Source organism: Crocuta crocuta, unplaced genomic scaffold (genome assembly GCF_008692635.1).
Source record: "Crocuta crocuta isolate KB4526 unplaced genomic scaffold, BGI_CrCroc_1.0 scaffold54, whole genome shotgun sequence".
NCBI classification, from domain to species: domain Eukaryota; kingdom Metazoa; phylum Chordata; class Mammalia; order Carnivora; family Hyaenidae; genus Crocuta; species Crocuta crocuta.
Window position 1 is genome coordinate 179,656 of NW_027530356.1, and position 6,400 is coordinate 186,055.

At 37.4% G+C, this 6,400-nt stretch overlaps 1 long non-coding RNA gene across 1 annotated transcript; it reads right to left on the reverse strand.

Moving 5' to 3' along the window:
- Nucleotides 1-4,672: 4,672 nt before the first annotated feature.
- LOC144233070 (uncharacterized) lies at nt 4,673-6,400 on the reverse strand. Its single transcript, XR_013335584.1, has 2 exons — nt 6,336-6,400; nt 4,673-4,884 (listed from the first exon to the last, which is right to left on the reverse strand). It is a non-coding gene; the product is annotated as an uncharacterized LOC144233070 (long non-coding RNA).

A 6,400-nucleotide genomic window follows, 5' to 3' on the forward strand; every position in this document is an offset into this window, starting at 1 on the left:
ACTGACCATAAACTTATTGTATACTTACCACATAATATAGACATCTCACACTTAGCTATTACTCTAGAGAAATGGAACCTTGTGGTTATAAACAAGTACGTAAATATTTAGAAGTTGTATTCACAGTCACCTAAAGCAGGAAAAAACCCAAATGACCTTCAATAAGTAAGTGAATTTAACAAACGTAATTCATCTACACAGATTACTACTCAGCAATACAAAGGAACTATTTATATATACAACACTATTGATGAATTCCAAAGCATTACACTGAGGAAAAGAAGGCAATATCCAAAGATTACATGCTGTGTGATGCCACTTACCTAACAATCTAGAAAAAGCAAAACCGATGTGGAAGAAGACATTCATTAGAAGATGTTCTAATGTCAGCCATTAGAAGCAGGCAGAGGTTTTAAGTACAAAAGGGCAGCTGAAAGGAATTGTTTGGTGTCACGCCGCTCTTCTAGATTCTGATTGTGGTAGTGGTTACAGGAATTCACACACATGTTAAAACTTACAGAAGTATACATCAAAAACATAAAAGGTTAAAAAATAAAAAACTTGAGTGAGTTGCTCAAGATTTTGTGACTTTGATATGATGAGTCAGAAGAAAGAGTATTTGTACTGGGCCTTCAAATATTTGTTGAAATAAAGGAATTGATGATTGGAACAGTCTCTACTGTCAAAATAGTGACTTGGCAATGAATTAATTAATTGTAAAAATTCAAATCACAATTTTTTTAATGTATTTAAATAACACCGATACCTTTCAACAAGTCTTCCTGCTTCAATAGTCTCTGCCATGTGACACTGCAGTCTTTCCTTCTAAAGGTTCCACGTGTACTTCTCCAGCCCTCAGTTTGGTTTCAGCTACGTGACTTGCTTTGGCAAAAGTATACGGTAGAAGCGATGATGTGCCAGTTCCAAACCTAGACCCTGAAAGGCCTTCTATGTTTTCATTTGTGCCGTTAAACCTCTATCAGTGCCATGAGGAACACCTGCTGGGATTAGCCCACCAGGCCTGAGGGAAAAGAAGATATTTGTGGAGAAAATCCCATGAAACTGAGCCAGGGAGACTCACAGATCCATGAGTCTTTCGTGTGGCAAAGGCTAATGGGTATCTTTCCAAAGAACAAAATGACCTCTAGTCTCTGACAGGATCCCAGTCTTAGGGTGATAGCAAAAAGAATCAAGTATCTAGGAAAGTATTCAAACAAAAGGAACAAGACAAATCTAGTTCTAGCAAAGGGAGTGTATGATTTCTCCACAGGCTCAAAATAAAACCTGGTTAACAGATCTGAACGGAAAAAATCAAAGCAAAATAAGCATCAGTGTTAACTTGTTACTTGATCTAAGCGCAGACAGGATTAGAACTCAGTTAAAAGTAACCAAGACTGAATCTCTAGGTGAAGGTCTAATAAATAGAGAAATAGGAATAAAAGATGAGTAGTTGGTAGGGGGAGGAATGCCTTTATGGAAATATAAAGAGGCCACTATATAGATAAGCATTGTGTTTCTTCTTTCCACTTGGCTATCAAGGGAGCTTAATGATAAGTTTTATGTGCAGTTACAGCAAACTTCTCTTCCTCCAAATGTTTCTGACCTTTCTTATCTTCATTTTAATAGTATTAACACTATTCCTTCAAAGGAAAAAAAAAACATTATTCCTTAGGACTGTCTGTAATTCATTTTAGAGATGAGTATGACAGATATTATCAATGTGTGATTTCTTAGCTTATGAACTAATACTTTCAAAATTGTGCACTATGGGGGTGCCTAGGTGCCTCAGTCAGTTGACCTTCCAACTTTTGATTTCAGTTCAGGTCATGATCTGAGTCATGAGATCAAACCCCTCGTCAGGCTCTGTTTTGGGTGTGGACCCTGCTTACGATTCTCTCTTTCCCTCTGCCTGTCCCCTGCTCACATGGGTGTGCTCCCCCCCCTCAAAAAAAAAAAAAGTACATTATGATCATCGTACAATGTACTCAATATACCAAGAATAATGGGGGACACTACATGAGGGCTGCTCCTTGTCTTTTAAATAAAAGGCCCAAAACACTGACTTTTGTAAAATTCTCATTCGGTACTCTGCAATATTCAGGCAGTCTTAAGAACTTGAAAAAAATGTCTTGCCAAATGCCTCAGAGATGCAAAGTTAAGTTAATACAGTTGTTTCTCTTAACTCTTATTACTCAATACTGTGATTAACTTCAGATGTCCAGGCTGAAAGTTTTCTGTTGCCAAACTTTCTAAGAGAACACTCCTTTTAACAGCTGAAAGATATCAAAAGTCAAAGGAATAAAAAGTAGTTTAGTTTGGATATGCCTTAAAACCCAGTGTTTTAAATAAAAAGAGCCAAGTACTATAGCATTAATGCTTGTTTTATTTGGAAAGACCTTGAATTTGGAAAAGCATCCTTTTATCCCATGCTTACTGGGCCATGTCATTTGCTATCAGTGATCATCCAAGTTTATTCATAGTATGATCGTAAGATGCTTTTATATAGAGTACAAATTATGTTGTGCATAAATTTAGTAAGATAAGAAATATTAAATTGAAATGAATTAATATTTATACTTTTTCAAAATCCTTCCTAAAATTTTCTAAATATTTTATGGATATCAATAGCAATTTTAATATTCTAATTTACTTGAAAATTGACCTTATAACATTGCATTTGGAAATCCTGGCAATCCCATTATTAGAGATAATTACACTGGAACAGAATAAAATCTGATATTTACATTCAAATAAAAAATTTCATTTACATACAGGTTGAGAGAAACCTCATTTAAGAGCAAAACTCATTGTGTTACATATTAGAACAATCGCAACTCCTTACAAAAATACCTGTACCTGGGCTTTACCTCCAGAGATTCTGGTTTGTTTCATTAGGGCCAGAACATTGGGCATCAGTACTTTTTAACAGCTCCACCAGGTGATTTTAATGTGCAGCCTGGGTTGAAAACCACTGATTTAGTATTTTAGGTCATTGTGGTATGATCCCTATAAAAACTGATAAAATCTTAGGCATTCTTTTAGAAGCACTGTGACCAGACCGAGGGAGGCGATCAGAACCACTGCAATAGTCTATGTCCCACTCGGAGGACACACTGGGAAGTGTGATGTTGACAAAGGGGAAAGAAGCAGGGAGTTACAGAGGACAGATGATGACATGGTTGTTAAAACCTAAAATGTTTACTTTGGAGAGTGCACTTAGGAAGATTATAGTCCATCTGCATTGCTAACTCATGAAAAAGGCATTCAACTTGGTCTATGTTCCTCCAGAAAGCAGAGCCAACAAGAAGTTAAGAGGGCAACTGGTATCAGCTCCATATAAGGAGAATTCTGATAACTAAAGTGTTTCATCCACAGAAGAGCAACCTGCAAAACTCTCAAGAGGCCAAGTGGTCTGTCATCTACGTGGGAAAGAGGTTGAACTGAATGATCTTCTTTCTCTCTCAGCCTGAGAGAACGTCTTGAGACTTCATGAAATTTCTCAAACTGCATTCTAGTGTTTCGGGACCTAAAGCAGCAGAAGAAACAATTGACTGTGGGAACTTGGCTGGACCAAGGCTGTCTCTAATCATGAACTGTTTCTTTGTGTGACCACATTAGGTCCAACGTGGCTGCCTTAGCACTGGCCAAGTCTCTGGATGTACTAACCGAGGGAAAAGTTGGTTATTTTTGTATCCCAATATAGAACTTTTTAGGTTTCGTTTAAATTGTCATGTAATGATTGATTAGACATCTGTTATTCACCATGGTTCCACTAATTAGCTGGAAATCCTCATTCAGTAAGCTAACCATAGGTTATAAATATTGTGTGGTGATAGAAATAACATCTTTGGTAAAGAAAAATTATTTAATGATACCTATTAAAGCACAGTAAGGCAAACTTTATTCAGTACCCTTGCAATAGGTATAGGGACCAATGAAGTAGGATGTTGCATTAAGGGGGAGAAATTGAGCTCATCTTAGACTATAGCACGGCATGGGCAGTGGGAATTTATGGCTCAGGAGCAGGGTGGAAGTCAGCTGATGGAAAATTCCCAAAAGGGAATATCAGGGAAAGGGGGGATTCTGGCTAAACCAACTTAACAGGATTCTTGCTGAAGGCTGGCCAGTGATCAAATATCACCTGAGGGATGGTGGGAAATGAGGATCTCAGTCAGAAATCAAGGGTGATCAGATATCAGGTGTCGGGAGGAGAGGAAAGGGGGGCTTCCTGTTAAACTGCATTTTATTTTTCTTAAGTTTATTTTTTATTTTGGGGGTGTAGAGAGAGAGGGAGAGAGAATCCCAATCCCAAGCAGGCTCTGCACCGGTAGCACAGAGCCTGATACAGGGTTTGTGAGGCCATGACCTGAGCTGAAATCAAGAGACGAAAGCTTAACTGACTGAGCCACCTAGGAACCCCTAAACTGCATTTTACATGGAAGGGCACAGATTGGCCTAGGAGAAGTTTCAGGAGCCTAATTAAAGTTTGGCCAAGCAAAGAATCTTTGTCACTTTCAAGGGTTAAGCTAGATTGTGTCTTCCCAATCTTTGATGCATATTAGATGTATTTAGCTAGCTCACTCCCTACCAAAGGTAATTTGATATTAAATTATATTAACAAAAATCTAACATGAGTAGTCTTCACTTTGCTTCTATAACACTAATACTTTACCTATTAAATTGAGATCTGGGCACCACCATGGGTATATGGACACATCTCCGTGGACATATTGACAAATCATTCCAAGAGGAAAGGAGAGTACATGCAGTGATATTAATACTTTGTAAGATCAGGAAGCCACACTGAGCAGGAAGGAGATCCAAAAGTGGTCATTTATACAAGGACTGTGAAGAATCTGACACTCTAAATTCGGAAAAGATAATCTGGTGAGGCAAAAGGGGTGGCGGGGAGAGAGGGAATGTTTGTGATTCTTATTTTAAATATTTGAAAGATAAGCCCATATTAAAAGACATTAATTTTTTTCACATAATCCCCAATGTACAAATATAAACTTTAAGTAGAAATTACAAAAGACAGACTTTCACACAGTTAAGATAAAGCTTTGCCGTCTCTGTCTCAGGATTCAGTGGCGAGCCCATCACTGGATTGTAATGGAAGGATATCATCTAAATTCTTTCAGGTACAAAAACGGGAATGTAACAGACACCCAACAAACATTCATTAAATGAAATTGCCAAGTGTAGTCTGGACAATCATCAACCAAGGAAGGTTGGAAGGGATTTGTTTTGGGTGGGAACAATGCAGAGATTGGATTACCTAGCTTATAAGGCCACTTCCAATCCTGAGAGGTGAACAAATTAAATTACAAAACCCTACAATGACTCTAGTTTTTAAATTATTTTAAAATCAATACATACCTAAGTCTACCATCTCCAAACAAATATGTATCATTTTCTCAAATATATGATTGATTTTGTTAGTCAGGTAAAAATAAGTTATCTTGCAAGGCTTGAGCCTTTAACATATAAAGCTTCGTTTCTTTTTCACACACATCTATGGTGGGCCTGGCACCTGTTAAGGCAAACCCCCTTCCAAATAGTGACACAGGACCCAGACATCTCAATATGTATGCTTCAAGGGTCACTACTCTGGACTTTTAAATGGGAGTGCTCTTAAATGGGCCCTTAAATTGGCCTTGGGAGTGATCCACATTACTTCTGCTCATAAGCCACTGGCCAAAAGCAGTCACATGACTCCACCTAACTATGAGTGAGAAATCTGGGAAGCATATGGATGTTTCATGAAAAGCACATGAAACTGTCACAAAAGTAAATCGTCACTGAAGATTTATGCTCTGAGCTACAAGCATCTGAGAGTGGATACCAATTAATCACGTCGCATAGACAATTACATATTCTGTACTTCTTGTTCTGTCCTCAATTTAGACGTTAAAAAAAAATAGTGCAACATTGGACTGAATATTTGCAAGAAAGCCTGTTGAGGATGAAACTGAAAAACAGTGCAGGGCACACAACATACTTTCCAAAAATAACAGAACAATCTGAAATCTTAACGTCAAAACAAATGTCCTAAATTAGTAGATATAACCCCTCTAACCAACAGCAAATTAGATGTGGGTTCATGCCCACTTGTCACATTCTTATTTTGAAATATAATTAGATTGATTATAACTCCTGAATCTCATTGATCTCTCTCAAGTTTTTACATACTTGAATTAACTGTTTGTTACCTTTCAGATGTCTCAGATCTGCCAAATCCTTTACCAATTTTAAGCAGTTAAAAATATCTCCTCCATATTTGTATAAAAATACTGGTTGTTACTGAAGTCTGTTTTATTCAAACTATTACTTACATACAGTCAGGAAGTTTCTAAGTTCTGGATTTTTCTTACATAAACCCCATTACAGCTCTCCTAAA